The sequence below is a fragment of the Temnothorax longispinosus genome, chromosome 5 (assembly GCF_030848805.1).
Source record: "Temnothorax longispinosus isolate EJ_2023e chromosome 5, Tlon_JGU_v1, whole genome shotgun sequence".
Classification (NCBI taxonomy): domain Eukaryota; kingdom Metazoa; phylum Arthropoda; class Insecta; order Hymenoptera; family Formicidae; genus Temnothorax; species Temnothorax longispinosus.
The window spans coordinates 18,134,874-18,156,974 of record NC_092362.1 but is presented as its reverse complement, the minus strand read 5'-3'; positions in this window follow the sequence as shown (position 1 = coordinate 18,156,974).

Genomic DNA, 22,101 nt, shown 5'->3' with positions numbered 1-22,101 from the left:
ATTGCACGATTTGTATTCCTACTCGTTAGAATAATAAATAAATATTATCTTTTAACGGTTTAAAAAAAATTAATTTCTATCGTTCAAATTGCACGTGCACTTTAACACTTGCAATTCAATTTTAATTTGTAATCCTGTTTATCTAAAAAAATTAATGGCTCATGACTATTGGTTGATTAATTTCTCCAACATATATAATAAACAATATCGTTGCTATTCTTATTTAAATTTAATAGAAACCATTGGAAAATGTATCCAATTTTTCGAAACAATATGCAACTACTATCGCCGATCATACAGTACTGACAGAGACGCATTTGTATCGTGGTTCTGCGACTTATGTCCGAAGGACTCTCGAAAGAGTATGAGTCTAGTGACTCGGCTTGAGTGGGGCCCGTGGACCTCACGCTGCATACGCTGTGGTCAGTGGCCCCCGGAGGAATAATATTCCCACGCCCGCGCAGCATCTTTGGCCCCCTCCTTTACCGCTTTGCCACAGAGTCGAAGAACAAGACAGGTACAGAAAACCTATTCAGTTAAATGACATCTGTTCCAATATCCATTAAATTCAGGACAGACCACACCATTTTTCTACTTTGTTACAATGAAACATTAAATATTTCCTACATATTTCTTTGGTCTGCAATGTTCAATCGTCATTTAACGAAGTACTATTTTCCTCTGAGACATTTTTAAGATCCTGATTGAATATTTCCAATTTCACTAAAAGTTAACACGCATTTATATTTACCACCTCAAGAAGTATACATTCTCTTTTAAAATTAAGTAACGAAAATGTTCAAGAAATTGGACTGAAAAAACTTGATAGCAAATATAATAGCGACATGCAAATTATAAAAATAATACGATGATAATTTGAAAATTACTAACGAGTGTTCCACGCAATGTATGACAAATACTAAGTTTCGCGTGATAATGACGAAAATAAAGAGGCTGCACGATTAACGATAATGCCTCGAACGGAAAATTCGCGAGACCTTCTTGCGCTGTGCGATTCTAATATACTCCTCGCGCCAAAAAGCCATGCCACCCGCGTATACAGATAATTGTTAATAGGTAGCAAAACACACACGCTCTGTGATGCGCTGTTTCTTTCTCGTGGGAACGTAATCCTCGTGTCACACTGCGTCCTTGGCCTTCGCGCTGTCTGACAGTGGCCACAAAGTCGGCACATAAGTTGCGCTTATCACTCGCCGGAATTGTAAACCGTGGTACAGCTTGACTCCCGATGTTCCTACGTCGCCGCGTGTTGCGATGGACATATGCGATTAGAAACATCTTACATTAATGCTGGCAATTAATGTCAACTATACGAACATCAACGAGAATATGTCGATTTAATGCGATATAAATATTTAGAAACATCATCGATATTTCTCTTTGTATTAGAAAGTCACAGTTGGTGTTAAATAATATGAGAATTTGATTTAAGCATTATTTGAATCATTAATATGCAAAGATTTCACCGTTGCTCTCAAAATGTTTTAGGCTTAAAATTGTGATCTTTCCAGTTTTATATTAAATAAATTAGAAAATATTAATACAAAATTAATTAGTACAATTGACACAACATTTCGAAATAAATACGATATCTCATTATCAGTGTTTCTTTATGATACTATTGAATCTTTTACATAAAATCGCTATAGAGTATAAAACTATATCATTAATTACTATTTCAAAGAATTAATTAATTACAGAGATTAAAACATTTTTTATGATAATCATTATAAAATTCCTCAAGACAATAGAAAATGAAGCTTTCGCGTGTAGCAGAATTATAAATTATTATATCCGGTACCGTAAAAATGAATCGTGGCGATCTTGTTGACGTATGTTTTGAACACACCATCGCAGGTAGCCATTCTCATTAAAACACGTGACGAAGAATCGCCCCGGGTGACATCGTTTAGACGATGACTTTAATTGCCTGAAACACATATTAAAATTCGATCCGTCTGGCAATCTAGTTTAAGCCTGTTACGTTCCTCACAATACACGTATATATAGAGCAACATCTGGCGTCTTTATCAATTAATAATTTTTTTAAGATATAGCTATTTAATCGCTTGAACTTAATAACAGATCCAAAAATATAAATTGATTGAAAAAACTTTGATAATTGTGATCTATTAAGAAAGAAACACAAAGTCACACATATAAGAAATTATGACTATCTTTTTTATTAACTTTTCTTTGAAAAAAGAATAGAGCCAATAACTAAATTCCACTGTGTAGATATCTAGGTTCAGTGATCAGGTTGAAATCTTTCAGCCAGTTTTGAGAAATGGTGTAACGCAGAAAAACGCGTGCTCAGCATGAAACAGACCAGGATTCGACAGACATACATCGTGCGAACGCAAAAACGTAGTGACAACTTGCATCACCAATTCGTCGTCGGCTACGACAGCGAAACTCGCGGGACACGACAAACGGTACCGCCTATCCCCGGCTTTTAATTCTCGCCGTCCAACTTGCTCGATCGGGAGGGAGCTTGACCCACTTCTTCTTCTTCTTCTTCATCGTGTTACCATCGTGTGACGCGCGTCGTCACATCACCGGGACATCGATCGATCAGCTTAAGAAACACACCTGCGGTTTTGCACATGAAAACATCACATTGCAAAACTATTCACATCCGAGTATTTGTATATAATTTTTTTACATCTGTGCTTATTGTATTTTTAAAAATTCAATATCATGTACTTTAACTGTGGCTGCATTCCGTAATTTACTGTCACCAACTGTCAGTACTAAAAATCTATGGTATACGTGTCGTAAAATATAGAAAAATATAGATTTTCAGTATTGACAGTGAATATCGAAACGCAACCTGTATCTGTAGAAGTACAATAAGAAAATATTTTAAATAAATAAAACAAAATTAAATTATTGCAGGACCATCATCCTTTCCCCTTTAATTGATATTTATACATTGACATTAGCAAAACCACAATTTTTCAACTTCAATTTATGAATATATGTAGAAGATGCGACGTGTAGACCATTATCTTTCTGTAGAGTTTCTCACGCGGCCTCCATATCAATGAATAGCGAGTTTTGCGAACGTGAATTCGAGGTGCGGATAGACCTCGATATGAGAATATCTATAGGAGCTTCATAACAAGAGACCATGTAACGCCTACGCGATTGCTCTGCTATCTTCGCTTCTACAGGCGAGTCATATGCGCTCGTCCCCTACCGTCGGCTTTTACGCTTGTACTCGGGAACGATGATGAAGAGGGCAACCTCCCGTGGATAGAAAAAGATCCGTTCTAACGAACGCTCCTCGTTGGATTTATGTCGCCGTTTATCAAACGCGGGATGAAAACGTAAGCGAAATACATATATAATAAAACGAACTTCGAAGTGAGTATGTGGCTTTCGCAGCAACGCGCTCGCAAAATATGCGATCGTTTTTGGAATAACCGACTGGTAAAAAGTTTTTATGGATTTATCTGATTTAAACTTGAAGTTAATCCTGTCACTAAATTATTATAAGAAACGAGAATTCTATATATTCCATAATGTAGAAGCGACTTTTTCACATTCCAGGGCTTTAGCTAAAGATTTTCCGAAATATATAATTATGATCGGTAAATTCCAAACAAACGCTTAAAGGTGATAATTGATAGAGCCTAATCGAATTGCTTATTATCTCATTGAACGGCGAAACGTGATGAAGTTGATAGGATTTATACCGTCGCTTATAATCCACAGCGTGATTACATTAGCAATACATCTTTATTAACCCGCTATCTATACGAACTGTCCTCGTGATCAAGTGTTGGTACTTGATTACGGGCGTGATTCTCGATTGCTACGCGAATAAGATCCGATCTGGAGAAAACTTGTTCCACGACACTCCACTTTCGATTATGATTAAACACTCTCCTCTCGCCGGTATTCACCTACTTATCATACCCGTGTCCTTTATCACCATATGCAGATAGCTAGGAAGCAACCTCGAAAATTTATGCCGTTCAGGCTCGCCGCGACCGTCGCGCGTCGGGTGATATTGAGCCGATGGATCATCGCGATTACTGGCCGTCGTACCGGCGAAGTAGGCGAATCGTGCGACATCGACGTGCCAAATCTATAACAGTAATATCAGATCGTATCGACGATGATGTCTTCCTTCTACAGTGCAGAAAGAACGGTGACGAAGGAACGTCCCCGCGGCAAGTAGAAACATCCGTTATGGGGAACGGCGAACCCGGGGCGACTCCATCGTTTATCAGACGCAGGAAGGAAGCTCAGCGCGATGAGAATAATGGAGCGTTTGATTTTTCACCTTGCACACACGTGATACAGCGACTTGTAGAAAGACGGGAGAGAAAACTCACGCATTTTCATGGAGATCACGTAGCATCGATAAAACAAAGTCGTGTTCATGAGGCTTGTATGAGGCGGCCATCTACCGCGCGATTGATATCACAGATAATAAAGAAGTAACGGTATTGGTCTCTAACATAGGAAAGATCGCGTAAAAAGCACTGTATTATTAGGGAAGAGGCAAACATATCAATTTAACGACGATTTTATTTATAATAAAATAACGGATGGGGCGTAAGACTCTAAAAAATTTTTTTGTTAAGAATGTAATTGCATATTATGCATCAAGAATCATCTATAATATCTGTCTATTTACATTAAATGGCTATCGTATTTTTACGCTTCTTTTTTCAATGTTATCGTTTTATCGAACAATCTCAAGCAGCACTTGCAGTAACTGACTCTTCTTTCTAGATGTCAGTTGCCAATTTCCGAATCGCGTGCTCAATCACAGAGATAAGCGTAAAACAGGTCCATGAGATCGTATATCGATCCGGCTTGTCGCAATCATTGGATACTATCGCGCTAATGAAAGCGATTATGACTTACGTAAGTTAAGATACAATGTATATGTGGCTCACGCAGCATCGAAACATTAAACCTATATCGGTGAGATATAAGAACGCTTCCTCCTTCGTGTACCGGCACGGGTGATGAAGAGAACACTCACCAGAGAACATTACCTTTTTCTCCAGAGTTTCCTGAAGTGGTGATGCTCCCGCTTATCAGATACGGCTCAAGAAGCAAAAACCTTTAGACTTGCATGTCGCATAAGAAAATTCGTGTAGCAATAAAAAATAATGCAACTTCTGAAAAGGTCGGACAACAACAATTACACAGTCTAAACAAACTGATAAATTTTAAGATAAATATTGCGAGAAACTGGTACATCTTTTTCTAATTATAATAATAATGGAGATAGGAATTATTATATTTATGAAAATATAAAGTTCTTCTACACTTTCTTTTGATTAAAAAAAAAGTATTCCGCTGAAGTAGCATCTATTAAAGACGAAAGAGTAAAACGAGGTGAAGCTGTGAGTGAAGCATGATAACGCTTATCACGCAAAAAACTGCTACATAGCGTCTCGGATATCTCGCTTTAGAAATTGAGTTTTTCAACTGGTGCGTTTCATAATTCAAAGCTCAATGCGGTATTCGAGTCTTAATCTGGCTCTAATTCCACACGTCTTCCAGCAGCCGCGGATTAACGCGGTAGCTAAAGTACTAACCGCAAGGATGGACGTGCGTTGCCTGCTTCTAGCAGATACCTGCTCGTCAAGCGAACTCGGCGGAAGCCGTCTCGCGAGTTTACATCGATTCACTCTGCCGCGGCGATCATATACCACCATCATGCTGATGTTGCGTAATTGCGGCTTACAACCGACTAAGCAAACTGATGAGCAATAAAATGGTATCCCCGAGCCGCTTGCAAACGCATATCAACGCACGATTCTTGAAACCGTTATCAAGAATCCATTGCTTTCACTTGATTATCCAAAAATACATTAAAAAACAATATTTTATGAATAACTCTTAGAAGTCGAATTGATCGAATTATATAACATTTTGACACTTATATTAATATAATCAGACTTCGAAAGATTTGTAATTTAAAAAATTTTGTGAAATTATAAAGTTTTTGTAAAATAGTACCATATATATATATATATATACGATCCTAATTTCACAATTAAACCATAATAATAAAAAAATAAAGGTATAGTTTCTTAAGCATATGTTGAAAATGCATCGCGTAAACAATACCAAGTATGTTAAAAATCGCGTTTTTCTAACGCGACGTGTAGGAAGTACTCGCGACCTTTTCTACCAGGAATCGATGTCTCCCGGTTTACGAAGAGACTTCAAGACGACCGGCACTAATCGAGACAAATGGTCATCGCGCGAAAAGGGAAGAGAAATCTCCCATTGGGAAGCGTGACAATGCAAAGAATGCGATTTGATTCCTTTACCATCTTGCACCGCTTTTACACCGGGAGATTTAATTTCTCGAAAACACAGTTCAACTCTTACCGTTAAAAAGGATATTCCGTAGAATTGATTGAGAGAGAAACAAAGAACATCAGCTTGCGACGAAAAGGAATCGCGGAGAGATTCACACAGAAAGAATTATTTAAAAAAAAATTTTTTTTAAATTAAACGTAATTTAAATATTATATATGTAATCATTGTTATGATTCTATTTTTCATCCATATAAAGAATACACATTATATTAAAATTTTTTAAAGCTTAATATTGCAATTGTAAGGAAATAGCGAAATGACTTCATGCGTGACATGATAATTTTATCCGTGGTATTATAAGGCAATAAAACGATACGCTGATGATATGTTAAAATCGTAAAACGCTTTTAATGCGTTGCTAATATTTCCGCGTAATGTTTAAATATAACTCCCTTAATTTCTCAATCAATAACGCTTTAGAATCGTACAGTTTTTTACTATTTACCATTGCACCGGAACAAATCTTTATCTTCGTGCGTGTACAATTAAATTGTCGAATTCAGGAACTCTGTTTCTGAAGTGGCGTTGAAAGAAAAAATGCGATAACTCGATACGCATGCCGTCGATCCGCAGGGATTTTGAGAGGCAAAATCAATTAGCCGTTAAATTTAATTCGACGTGGCCGCAACGTGTCGCAAGAAACACATTGCGTTACGCGCGAATTTGCCCGCGGCCATTAACAGCTCCGCTCGTCCGTTCCGCTCCGACCGTAATTAATTAAGCTGAGCTTACTGCCTGCTCACTTACCCGTCGGCGTCAACCGATCCCCGTACGTACCACCATGCGCGAATATCAGCAGGAAGTGTCCATGAGACATCTCGCTGACGAAAATATCGTTATAAGTTGCCCTCGGGCCAGCTGCTCGGGGCATCGCGACGAGGCCGCAAACAAATAAATATGACGGAGACGACGCGAGGCCTGACTCGTAAATCAGTCAGGCCTCGCTGTGGATTCTCTGTCGTCCAGCAAAAGCTTGGATTCTCATGCGCTGACCTGCAAGGATATTTTTCCAAGTGACGTGTACACTACAGTTCTCCCTTACGTAACGTCCAGAGCATGTCGAAAGTACCACTACTTTTTTTAGTTTTCAAATGTTTAATTAATTCAATAATAATTTTCTTTAATAAAGAAATTTTGGCTATGTATTATCTATTTCGTGAGTTTTTAATACTAACAATTTAACATAAGATTAAGATTTTGTTAAAATAAAATTGAAGATGCACTCTCAACAACGTATCACAGTTCCATGAAGATACAAAAATGTAAATTCATAAAAGAATTTAAAAAATCGCAACTTTATACATAAATAGACCTAAAGAATTATACGACTTCACTACATATAGCATATATACATGATGATGATGATGTGATAGCCTAAAATCATAACTCGTGGATCAAAGGCGTGGCCATTTTGCGACAATCAATCAAGATCTGCTCCGTAATATATTTAAGTAGTAACTTGGAAATGTGTTCAATTTATCTTCTATCAATCTATCAATCTTCAATGCCTTCAAAGATTCCTCCCATTTGAACGCGTAGAATTAACCGGCGATTCTCATTGAGGCAAACGACCGGAACTAGAGTCATTAATGGCCCGCATGGACTTAATTATTACTTTCGGTAATTACACTTTTTGTAAGCATTTCTACTTCGCGGCTGGAAAGGAGTGTTTCATTAGTGCCTCGTACGGTTCGTGACACGATACGTCATAGTTAACTACCACAGAAATTTTCAATATTCCCGACGCTATTAATTATGCAAAGATGTAATCTTACAATTCTACAATCGCCCATTGAAGCACTTAAATGCGGTTGATCATACACTCGGAATAATGGAAGAAGTGGTTTTGAATAATGAAAAGAGATACGAGTCATTAATCAGGATCATATATCAATCGATTTGTAAATCGATTAGAATATAGATTCTTATTGACATTGCTGCATACAATAATCTTTCATACAATATCATAAACAGAAACTAATATACTTTGTGTTTACAGCAGGTTTCATTATTAATGCTTAATGTATACTTATACCAATAGTGGTTCTTTTAGAATTTCAGTTTTCATAAAATACACTAATTTTTAAGATAGACCACTAGTGAGGTAGAAGAAACAAGGACTAAGAGAATAAAATATGCTAATATGCTAAAGAATATAAGAATCAAACACATTTATATCCTTGGCCAAGTCTCAGAAGACGTATGGATCATAAGTCAAGTGTATTTCGTTCCCGCCGATTCGCGACGTTGACGTCGCGCAAATTGCTGTCCGGTAACGCACAATAAGGGCGTTTCGCGCGGGATCTATTGAGTTAAGCGGGAAAAATAATGCGCAGACGTGATGAAACGATGACATCAAAAGGGACGCCAGGTTTCTCTCTCATGAGGTCGCACAAGCTACGCGAGCCGCGGCGAGCCTCGTCGATCCGTACTCTAGCGAACAATTATCTTAATAGCGCGAGTGGCTCTAACGAATAGCGAAGTTTTTGCTTAGGCGAAATAAGGAGAGGGAAAGGCAGGACGCGCTGACGCTCCTGCTACTTCTCGTCCCTCTGCGGTATCGTCCGCTTGGCTCGCCGGTCCTGATGAACCGCGAGGCTACGTGAGGCTCGTTACCTCAACGAGAATACGAAAGAGCGCGTAAGAACAATCAAGAGAGAAAAGCTCGTTAAATCCGAAGTCGCGAGAATGTCTGCAGGATCGCATCAAAAAGGAAACCCCGCTATGAATTTGAGTTTCACCCGGACGCACTCCTCGTTAACGTTATGCCTCATTCGACGGTGTGATCTTATCTCGATTCACCTTGCTACGTGGTTTAGAAAGTTTTACCTGTTGCCTCCTCACTAAGCTCGGTAACACAAATTGCCAGGCCCCTGCTTTGTTTTAGCAATAAAATGGTCGCATTTCTCATACATATTTCAAATACGCTTTGTAATTAGGATTACGATTTAAGAGAGCGATTTCAAGGAGATTATTCTCCGTGATTTATATATTCGATCTATATCACGCTTATGTAAGATGTAAGAAGTAAAAACGCTACAAAAGAACACTATTAAGATTAAAAAGTTAAATAAATCACTAGGCAGTCACATGGAATCACATAAAGTTAAACTAAAAGTGCGTATAATACTTTATACTTACATGCTACACTCATTGTCGTCGACTATACATTATGAAACAGTTACGAGATAGTACATTTCTCTAGATAGAAAATCTTAGAGTATATCATAGATTTAAAAAATTATATAAGAAAATTTTTTTTGACTTCAAGATATATATCGAATCACTTTTCCAAGTAACAAATTTTTTCTCCCATTATATTTTTTTCTTTAAAATTTTTAAAGCTACGTCATTAATCAACTTATAACTCGTCTTAATCTAATCTCAGAATTTTGTCTGAAAATCCCTATGAAACAATTTTCCAATCTTGGCAAGTTTATACCTTCTTCCGTGATAGAGAAAATCTATAGAAGCTAAACAATAACGCACAGATAAAAGAGAGAAGATAGCGATGAAGGGGCTATAGAATATGCCAAAGAAAATCTCCGAGACAGCCGATTATTAAACCTTCGCGGAAAAAGCGCCGGTAGATTCACGGTGATGGAGAAACGGTGTATAGACACTTTATCGGAGGCTACCGACACGACGGCTCGATTGGTTATCGAGAATCGATCACCAGGATTGCTGAACGTCGGTCAGCGTTCGGAGTCGTAGAAATCTCTTCTTGCCTCCTTGCGGCTCGTATTCGCTGAAAGATATGACGTTGATTGCTCGTCCGTGGAGGGGACCCGGTGATGCACCGCGCAAGTCGATGACCTTCGTGACGCCCGACCCTTCGAAGAGTGAAGAGAAAACGGCAAAAAGAAAGGAAAAGAGAGAAAGAGTGAGAGAGAGAAGAAAGGTTCGCGGCAAGAGGAACTTTGACTCCCTGAAACGTCAGTTTCTTCGTCATCGTCTTTGACGACGACGACAACGGCAACACTCGCTTCGCGAACGTGCATAGCGGGCGGCTCGAATTCTTCGATGATTTCTCGAAGTTTTTCACACCTTGAGATTGCCGGTTATATCCCGTTAGCGAGCAAAAGGTTAAACGACGGCTAATGTTAACGCGAGTCAAACGGTGACGTTCACAAATCGATCGTAAATTCGTAACAATTGCAATCAATGATTATCCTCGCTTTTCAATCAACTGTCAAAAAATTTCCAGCCTATTTCTTGCTCCGATCATCATAAACTGCAATGGTCCCTTCTATTTAGATAAGAAAACAAAATCTTATTAGTTTAATTTAATAGACAAATCGGCAATATTGAATTACAGTCAATAGTGACATTAAAAATAAATTGTAAAGAGAAACTTATATATGTGTATGTGTACATGCATATTATAAATAGGATGGATATTGGTGGAATATTGAAGATGGAGTGGATTTTACGGAAACTTGTCTCGATTAGACTGAAGATACAATGTTAGTCCAACATATCGAAAACGATCGACCCTCGAATTAGCCGATAAAATTCCTCCTCTCATTCGCTCCCTTCCAAAAATATCTGGAGATAAAAGTGGGCTACTCGGACAACGTGAAACATCGTAAAAATTAGGATAACGCTTAAAGGTGCCGAACGCGGACGTACGAGACGTCTTCGCGCTCTTATCTGTTTATGAGTTTCGGAGCCGTGGCGACTCCGCGCTGCGCGAGATGGATAAAAAAAAACCGAACGGACACTGAATGACGCGGGTGGGGTCCAGCCAGCTCGTTTGAGACGACTGGACTTCTGCAGGGAGACGGAGAGAGAGAGAGGTATCGCGCGTTTCTCGTCCAGTGCCTTCGTTCAAGGCAAATTCGTCGATAACGTCCCACGCCTACCCGCCCGAATAATTAATCATCTGTTCTCGATGAACTGACGTACCGTTAGAGCAAGCCGCCTTCAGGGTACGTTGATCCTGCGTCGAGCAAAAACAATTTCAGTAACACAGCTTCAGTAAACACTATCTTGCGACATCAAAAACGCGACATGCATATTTTAATAAAACTATATTTAATTTAAAATAAGCGTAGAGCATTTATCGGATAAATATCGACGACAAAAAATTCGTTTAGTTCAATTTGAATGAAAAAAGAAACTTTTCACGAATAAAAAAGGTAATACGATATAAAAATTAAAGATTATTAATACAAATAAAAAGAAATTTATAATGTAAAAAACATAGCAACAATACGATCAAAAGAAAATATAAATAAAAAATAAATATTTATGTTTTTTAGTGCTTTTAAAACGTGAAAACGAGTCCTAAAAAAAGACTGACTGATATATCCAATTCCTCAGTCCTATTACTCGTGTCCGAGCGTGGTGACTTCTCTTCATATACATGTGTTGCGCACGTAGATTATACACATTGTATATGTCACCATAAGTAAATTAGTGCCTCATTAGTAATTTAGAATGTTCCCTGATAAGATAATCATCCATTAACTATAAACGAGAATTCTTCTCGAGAGAGCAAACTTTCATCTAAATAATAATATCGCAAAAAATATCGCAAAATATCACCAGCGCGTTGATTTCTCTTTATCTCTGCAAACGAACGTGTTACAATGTATCTCGAGTACAAACATATTTGTCTCTTGCTAAGAAACAGCCTGCGTTCCTCTTAATGCAGAACACACTTGGCGAAGGATCAAACTACATGTGGCGCAATGTGGCGACTAAGATTTCGAAGAATCCCCTCGTTGAACTGCGAAGTTCCACCATAGTAATCCTGAAGCCGGTAAGAAGAGCCTTCTCGGTAACCCGATCTCGCCGAATTTTACCGAGAATTTTTATGGGGCTGCTTAATGGCGTTTTAATTGCGTGGCCTCGCCGCCTCGGTTGATTAAGCAGTAAATTCACGTATTCATAAAACACTGTGGTTTACGAATGTACAACGCGCGCACGTATATGTGTACATATGTATACATATACACGTTCCGTGCAACTTTTATCCCGCCGCTTCGCCTCTCGCGCATCACTCCTTTTATTATCCATCTTCCTCTTTTTTCGACTCACAGACCTCACGTCGAGAATTATACGCACCACGGCGTCATTTCGATCCTCAGCATGTCGCGCCCGATCGAGGAAAATCGCCTTCGCGCGTTTTACGACGCGCCGCGTGAATCACTCCGTGCATCAACCGACGTATCGTTCGCACGGTGCGATTAAAAATGATATAACACAGTAATTAATCGAAGATACGCTTTCATCGAAACGGACATTAACATCAGCGATCCGCGCGTCCGCCGAAAATTCTTTACGCCAGTCGGCGGAGACTAATGAAAAGTAGCAGCAGAGTTTAATCTTAATTTAACGCTCGTTAAATGAACGGCATGTAACTTCCTTATCCGTACAGTAAGATATCAAAAATAAAAAAGAGACGTATGTGGAAGTGGATTTCAAACTTATCTTTCGTACTCAAGAGTGTGTTACAACAGCAACAGCGTTGCGCGGTACAGATCAGTTAACGTTTTGTCCCTTTCCAGGGTACACATATAGCCCATAACTATAACGTATATAGAGATGAAAAATATAGCTGACTGCGGTAGCGCTAAGCCGTCATCGATGCAACCGGCCCCCGAGATTGCTAGCTACTTTTAATGAGATGGATGCGGTTGCAGATACGCGATATCTGCGCGATAAATCACCAGTGATTCTATCTCGGCAGGGCATCAATACTGTTACTCGCGATGTCGCCCGTCCGTCATTAACTCGATCGCGAGAGCATGCCGTCGCACGGATTTGAGAGAGAGAGAGAGAGAGAGAGAGAGAGAGAGAAAGCTAGAGAGATTCTTCTTTTAGAAGCTCGGCACGGTGCTCGAAAATGAAGGAGGCGTGTGAACGAGAGAACCAGCTTCGTAAAGCAGAAGAAGAAGAAGAAGAACATGACGAAAAAGAAGAAGATGAAGAGTAAAACGGGGATGAGGGAGGTGTGTCCGTGCGCAGCGGCTACCTGCAAAACCACTCTCGGACGAGCTATATATCGCGGTCCCTCCCCCGCGCAGTATCGCTTTAATTTTAAATTAAAATTCATGAACGGGTTATTACCTTTTTGTCGGATCAGGTTACGCACTTTTTCGGGGCCAGGCCGTTGCGATTCTCCCCGGCCGCGACTCCGCGGCTGTTACCCTCGGTCGGCGTGCCTCTCGGTAGCCTCAAGGACGTTTATTTAATAAAACGTCATCGGAGCGACTAGATGCTCGTCGGCAATTATAAATCCTCGTTACGCCGCGAAAAATATCGAGCACCCCATAGATTATATCCACCGTCGAAGCTGTTGCTTCGCGTAGTGGGAACATTGCTGTACATTACAAAACAGAAATTCTACATCATCTTCTTTTGGTTTCTCCAGATAATTATAATTAGCAGGCATAATAATAGATGAACCGTCCGATAGAACAGCGATATAATGTATAATACCAGTTTTCGTAACAGAAAACAAAAAATTTCACACGTAATTATTATTTATTTCATCATATTATTTTTTAAATTTTATAAAATTGTCTAAACCTTTGTGTCATGCTAAAATAATCATGCGCGAAAAGTATGTACACATTTTCGCTCATAACTTATGTTATCACCAGCAAATTCTTCTCTGATTTGTAGATGTCAATGCGTTGTATATCAAATATCTTTTTAATTATTACCGAATTCGTTCTCGGTATTGATATTTTCGCATAAATTATAAAGGAATGTCCAACACGAAGAAAAAAGAGAGTTGCACGAAAGAATAGCAACGCAACTGCGATTTCGACCGACCTCAAAATTATACTTACAGAGTCCTAAAGTTAAACGTCGGCATGTGCTCTAATAAAGCTAGGAAGAAATTGCCCTTTTTCGCGTAAAAACCACCTTCGATGATCGAAGGACGACACTTCGAGGTGGCCTTGGTCTTCCGACTAACCCGAAATTATTGTTCTCTCTCCGTGCCGGCGATGATTCTTCGAATGCCAAGGACGCTTTTAACGCGCGATCCTCTTACCCGACACTTACCGAACCTAACATTATTGTAAAGATTATTGGAGCGATCTTTTGAGTAACCGCAGTTTATGGCGCAACGTCTACAAGTTGCGAGTCAAATACATCTAGTAACTGATAAATGGTCCAATCTACACCACCTTTATTTACGCGAAACTATAGGTATGGTGTTAACTACGAACGATAATGTACCAGAAGCTCGATAAGAAATAACCATAACCACTTTCCCGATGTTTATAGACACAATAATATATATTTATATCCCAATTGCACGATTAGATAGATTTTATTCATCGCGCGAGAACTAAATCAACTCCTGAAATTACTTGTTCTTGCAATTAGTTCTAAGCCAAGGCTTATTGTAATTGAACCTTGCCGTAATTGAAGAATTGAGTGTAAGTAGTATGCGACATTTGTAGCAGGATAAGAACATTATTTACCGATACTTCATATTATCTTCATCCATTACTTTTAGATCAAATTTTTCGAATTTAAGCAACGATATACATGTGCGTTTGCAAAATTGAAACTTTCTTGAGTATTTCTCGAAGATTTGTAACTCAATTGTGGTAACATATTACCTCCAGCCTCTCTCGGCTCTTATTCCACTCATAAGATTAGATCATACTTTGTTTTTACGCGCGATAAGCATTAATGCTGGTGCTTCGTATTAAATAGCGCGTCGTAAAATGCGCTTTACCTCGTGGTTATTAATTTTTTTCATCCTGGTGAAATAATCTCCCTACACAAATCCCGTAGTCGACGAGTTACGAACAAGATCGTTGCCTCTCGCGAGGGTACCCGTGAACCGCGCGCGTTCAGCAGGACGTAGCGTACCACGTCATTAATTAGGAGCGCGCTCAACTCCCTGCGTCTCGAGGATTCATTTGGGCCCAGTAATGAAACTCGAGCAACACGCAACCTCGGCGTACCGAGCAACGGTAGTAAGCTCCGCTTCGTGTATAAATAAAGCGTATAAAACATCTCGTAAGCCCACAGGAACACAAAGGGATGTATTTTTTTTTACAGATTATCGTAACTTGTTTCATCGTAAATTATCATTATTCGGAATAAATCGATATTTTGGCATACTTTGTATTCATGAGGAAAACATCGAGAAATCAAGTAACTTCTTAATGTCTTCTCTTCATGCATGTCAATCGCTTATCGTGTGTATATATATGTGTAAAAATTGAAAGATTTTTAAATTCTTCATATCAATTGTAGCTATATCTTATTAATACTAATTATAAGATGTAATTTATGCCATTTACGCACAACTGAATTCTTGGAAAGAATAAAAAATAATATCAAGATTAAATTAATTCTGTGATATTTAAATTTAGAGACACACATTGTTTCTACATTAAGTTAATGTATTATACTTCTTATACTAGCAAAAGACAAAAAAAAGAATTAATGAATCGCAGATTTTAAATCTGCATATCACACTTCTTAACATAGTGATTTACAATCCTCCGCCGCTTATCACGTTTTTTCTATTATTAGAAAAATACCTTCCACCTGGTCGTCATAAACTTATGTTCAACGGCAATGTGTTACTGTATTGCGAGACATAGCAAGGACGTTCAGCAAGGACTACACCCTAAGCCGTGACGGGCTTTGAACCGCCATCCGTCGCACTGAAAAACGTTTATTTGCATACCTATCGATTACGGTGCAATTTGAGAGAATATATGGCATACACGTTCGAGGTGTCCGCATAATACAGATGCCACAAAGTGAAACCCACGGCACGGCGAGCAAGATAGGCGGCATGTTCAGGGGCGGATTTAAATAAAATAATGTTCCAGGCTCATTATTCCCGCTATTGTTTTTTGTGGATCGACAATGTGTACATGCTTATTGTAGGTTGTAAAAGAAAATTATGTATGTTTGTGTAAAAGAGGGTAAATAAAGAAAGATATAAATAACTTTATCTCATGCTTCATTTAGTAGAAAATTTCCTTTAGAAACATAAATTTCTAATAACAACTTCGACTAAATAAAGTTTAAAAGTTTTAATTATAAAATACAAATATATACTAAAAATTTAGCTATTTAAGAAGACGTTAAAATATTCCATAATTAACTCTTATATTCCAAAAAAGATTAATGAAATTATTTTTTAATAAAACAAATACATTTACCAACGTTACTGTCGTACTTTAATGAATAAATAATATTTATTGTATATGATATCAATTGTCTCATGTATTGAAGTGTGTATGCGAGAAAGATATAAAATAATTATGGAAATTGTTCACCAGATTAAAGCCTGAAACGATGGGAAAACTATTTTGGTTGAGAATTCAGGAATTCGCCTACAAGATACGTTTATCTTTCTTCGGAATGGTGTGCCCCCAACTCGGAACCTCGTGGTTTGGTACCTAAATCCAGCGCTGGCGGTGTGGAAACTCGTTTCCACGCAGCGCACTGCCCGGCTAGACATGCGTGGGCGTGCGTAACGTAGCGTAACGTAGCGCAGGCCGCTGCGAACGCAAGCGCGCGCGTATAAGAGGGAGGCGGAATGGCAGCCAGGCATTTCCAGATAATGAGCGGCACTTAGGCCCGCGTGGGTGGCTGAAAATAGCCCCGTACAGACGATACGAACCATCGTGTGGCCTGTAATTCGAGCCTCGGTCAGGTGCGCCGGGTCGATTACCTTAATTCTCGAAACTCGTTCCCTTCTCGATTTACAGGCGCTTCCACAGGAGGAAGCATTATATCCCGTCCAAGCGACTTCGGTAATACCACCTTCGCCGGACGCTATAGTGCGAGATTGCTCACTTAACTTTCAGTTTTAAGTTATAAAGTTAAAATATTGCATTTAAACGCATAACTATACCTGCCATTTTATTTAAATCCGTCTGGACTTCTCGCCTGAAAGAGGTCTATCACCGATAATAAAGCGGTCGTAAAGCCTGAGAAAAGGTTGTATATTGATTTAAACCTCAATTAACGCACATAGTTATTATGATTTATATTTTCTTGGGGATATTAATTATTCGTGCGACTTGCTTTTTTCGGAATTATTATCGTTTCCCAAAATTTGTATCTATACGGATTATTTTTCAAGATTGTTACTTTCCTAGCCTGTACTAAAATTGTTCATGAAAGGATATTGTATTCCATTTTTTAAGGATTAGCAATATTATCCAGAAAACTTACTAAATTATAAAATTGCAATATTATCTACAAGACCTATTAAATTATATAATTTTTCAAGCAACCAAATTTCATATAAAAGCCCACTTGTTACATTTTATAAAATCGCAAAAGTAAGATTTGCAAAAATGCAAAATAATTTCCCGTTGACAGAATGCACCGTTAAGCTCGTCAACGGGTCACAGCAATCAATTTAAACAGAAGCGAACACACGCTAGACAACATAACGATGCGCTCCTCTCTTTCGCCCGTACCATTACCCGTACCGACCATTAAGGTATCCTCGCCGCGACGTTCTCTAAGAATATTAACCGAACGCGCCGTCAGCGCGAGAGTCCTGCGAAGGGGGAGCTTGTTAAAGCTTTAGTTAATCACGGCTCGGACATCGGTCACACGTTGTCGTGCTTAATTCTCGAAGTACGCCGTTCCTCGCGCCTTGTCGCGTCTCTCTTCATCCCGTGCGGTCCCACACCGTCTTCCATCCGTTCTCTATCACCGTCGGAACCTCATCCTGCCTTCTCTTTCCCCTCCCCTCATGAGCATGCGGGGCTCATTGGACATCCCACATAGATGTATCTCGGTCTCCGTATCGCAGAGCTGAAAACTCAATTACTGCTTAATGAATTGGCACGAAGGCCTCTCCGGCACGAAGGAGGCCAACAGGCTTCGCTCGAATGAGGTTCCAACGCGGCCCACCAGTAACGAGCCGCACGGTAACCCGTGCAACCCGCACGTACATACATCGGGGAGGCCGAAGAGATACGGGGCCCGAGATACGGTGATCTTCCCGAGAATCGATCCTCCCTTAGTGGCCACGATCGGCTGAACGCGCGCGCCATATCGATCAAGCGTACGCTCGTCTCTCTTAGCATAAACAGCTGATCGATCGGCACCGCGCGAGATTCAGCGCGATTCCGTAATCGGCGATTTCCCTGATCCGAGATCGGCACTAAGGGAAATACCGGTCGCGAACGCGCACGGCTTCAAATTTGATGAAAGATATTACATTGTACGTGATGGGCGGGATTGAAAAGTTCCGCGTGCACCGCTCGAGCGATAATCGCGAGTACGTGTGTAAGATTTAATGAATAAACCTTCCCCCGTATGCCTGCAAAGGGCCGTTAGCTCGAACTTCCGGTAAATGGAACCGACCAAACGCCCGAAACTTGACCAAAGGTCAGACGTTCATATTTCATGTAATATAACGTTCAAAATTCGGCAAATAAGAGACAGAAAAAATCTGACTGCTTAAACAATTTTTAAAGGCTATATATATGTGACAAAATGTAATCAAGTTTTATTTAAAAATAAAGCTTAATTACATTTATATTTATAATATTCTTTAATTGATCACTCTTTAGTCATTTATTTTCGAAAGTCGAAGTGAGCATTCAAAACAAAAGTCTTGTAGAGAGATAACTTCATTAAGCACGAACGGTAGGAGGACCACGCGGAATAACATTTATCTTGCCACGAGAGGCAATGACTATAACGAACAAGCGAAGTTTTAATGAAAAACACGGCATGGATCATTAGCGCTGAACAATATTTACGAGCGGCGAGCGCGTGAACGGCTTAGATTCCGGCGTAAACCGGGGGTATAAAAATTTTTCTCTGAACCAGCTTTCGCGCGCACGCATCGCCTTCCCTGCGTGCTAATGGATCGTCAAGCTCTTTCCTCCTTTTCTCTTTTTTATTTTTTCGAACGCGTACGAGCCGAGGTAAAGGCCGAGGATTTCACGAGCGGCGTCGTGCATGTTCATTGGCCGATCCCGCGAAAGTAGGAGCGCAATTAAAAAGGGCCGCGTAGAAATCGTACGATACGCAATTTGGCGCTAAGTCCATGAAATACCGGCGACGTTAATCGCCCGCGCTACCTGGCGCACGATCATAAATGTAAGGCGTAAACGCGCCGGGAACGCTACAGTTATCCCACATGTTTTGACGAGGCTCATCTCGAGAGGGCGGCGGAAGGAGAAGGAAGCCGATGAAGTCGAAGTGGTCTCTCGGAGCCGCCTCGTTAGCTATCGTTGCGCTCGTCGAAAGAAAAGCTCTTGCTCTAGCTAAAAAATTAACCTTTGGGATAATACTAATACCGTATTGGAATTTTTGATACACGTCATGTGTATGCAGTATGTTATATTCGAGATATTTTTTGCAGACACAACTGAGCGATTTCAATGCTCGGTGAAGCGATGTTGCGCCAAGAAAGTTCAACATACTCGATGCATATTTACGCAATGGTTCAAGAAAACAGTCTATTCCCGAATAAATGCACACTATATCGATAACTCTATCATTTTGCATGTTTGCGAATAATTAGACCCGCATGCCTTAATAGTAAATAAAGTAAAACACAAGATTGTACTTAAAAATTATAAAGCTCATATGTATAATCATTTGTATGCATCATGAATGTCATCGTAAACTAACTGTTGTAATTAAACAAATTTCAAATATTTCTAAAATATATTGAGTAATAAATTTATCCAAATCTGATATGACCTCCACAAAATGAACTTTTTTGTATAGCTTTAACATTGCGAGTTTTTAATCGTGGGAAGAATTATCGACGGTGTACAAACTCGAGCGTGAAAACTAATGCACCACGTAACAATTATCATAACAATCCGCAAACAGTTATTCTTCGCAAACCTGGAAAAAATCCCAAGAAGAGAAGCGCACCTAAGAAGAGAACCAAGCAGCTTTCTCGCAGCCGAGTATCGATAAGTTACCAAATCTCGATCGTCACGGATTACCAAATAATTCGTTAAATGTTTCGCGAATGTTCACGGAATTACCGGTAAGTAGATACGCCACGGAAGAACGGAGAGAAAAAAGGAAATGCCGGAAACAGGAACGGGGGTAATGCGTTGCGGTAAAAACGGAGCAGAGTTGCTTTCTTCCCCGCGAAGAAAAAGACGCGCGCTTCCTGTTACGCCGCGCGGCCGCGGATTTATTTTTCGGCGAAGTGAAATTAAATTTTATGTCCAGCGGCAATAATGAGACCGTTGGTAAACGCCAGAACGAAGGAGAGAGGAAACCATCACTACGAGATAATAATTTCACCGCGTATAAAAAGGCGAATAGCACGAACTTGCATTTGAGCTTTTTTTTCAGCCAGTGACTGTTCATCTCACGAGTCACTTAATTCCTATACTTACGAAAATAAAAAATGTAATATTTTCTAAATTCGTATGAAATAAAACAAGTAGAAAAGGCAGATGTACGATTCAATCTCTTAACGTATCGCTTATAAATTCGCGGATTGAAAAACAATGCTCGAAGAAGCGAAGAGGACAGGAGATATTGCTTTGTCAAGAAAGGTATAGGTATATTCCCCGTGAGAGCATGTCGAGGTGTTCGTGGCCATCGCGTGGGCGGGCACGCCGATAGAGCCTACATGCTCCTCGGCATGTGCAAGCCAGACTTCGTGGTTGCTCGACTTTTTCGATTACCTTTCTGCCTTTTTTATTTGCCGCCACATCGAGCCGCAGCGCGATGGAGCTCATCGCCAAGAAAAAAAGAGAAAGAGAGAGAGAAAGAGAGATGCGATGTTCGGCGCGTGGGAGGAACGCTTCGTTCGTTCGTTTCGTTGTGTTGGAGAATCGAATTTTAATAGCCTGGATGCCTTTGAAGATCCTGGTCAATCGCGCAACTCCCGCCGCAAAAGAAAGCGAGCGACGGCGGTGCACGGTTATCGATTTAAATATGCGGCAAACATCGAGTAACATACTTGTAAATATTGAAAAACGTCATTTTTATGCGAGAGCCTTACACTATTCTTTCGGCACGCGATAAGACACAATAAAATACTGACTTGTATTAAAGTCGGTAAATTAAAGCTACGGTTTGTTCGATCTAAATTAATGAGAATTGTCACATATTATTCTTGTAAGGACGGCGGAATTTTAATTAAGTTCCTTTAACCGATATGAAATTAGCACACGCGACGTTACGCGCGAATGCGGAGATTAATTCGAGCGAATAAATACGCAACTACGACCGATAATTACCGTCAACGTAACCGACATTGTTTTACCCTTCATTCCGCAACAAGATACGCTAATGGGCGCGCACCTGCTCGCGAATATTGGCTCTTCCACGAAGACTCCCGCTTCGACGAAATCGCATCGCGGAAGATTCAAGGCACTCCGCCCGTAGATTATGCATGCCTGTCCTCCTACTCCTCCCGAATGGCGAAGTGGAGCATCGACTGCACCCGCGGTATGAATATGCAACGCGCGTCCATCGCGCGCGTGAGCACAAGCGTGTTAAGCCTCGTCTACAGTTGAGAGCACGCGGGACAAGCTCACATAACATGCAAATCTACTTGTTCCCGCTTAAGTCATTCCTCAATGTATACTAAATAATAACGATTAAGTTAACAACATCAGTGACAATAATAACGTATAAAGTGAAAGAATTAAATACATAGGTAAATTATAAGATAGTGCAAGAATGGCATAATATTGTTACATATGAATAAGATTTAAAAGTCATCAATAGAAATACATAAATTCATGGACGATACTAAAGTTCTGA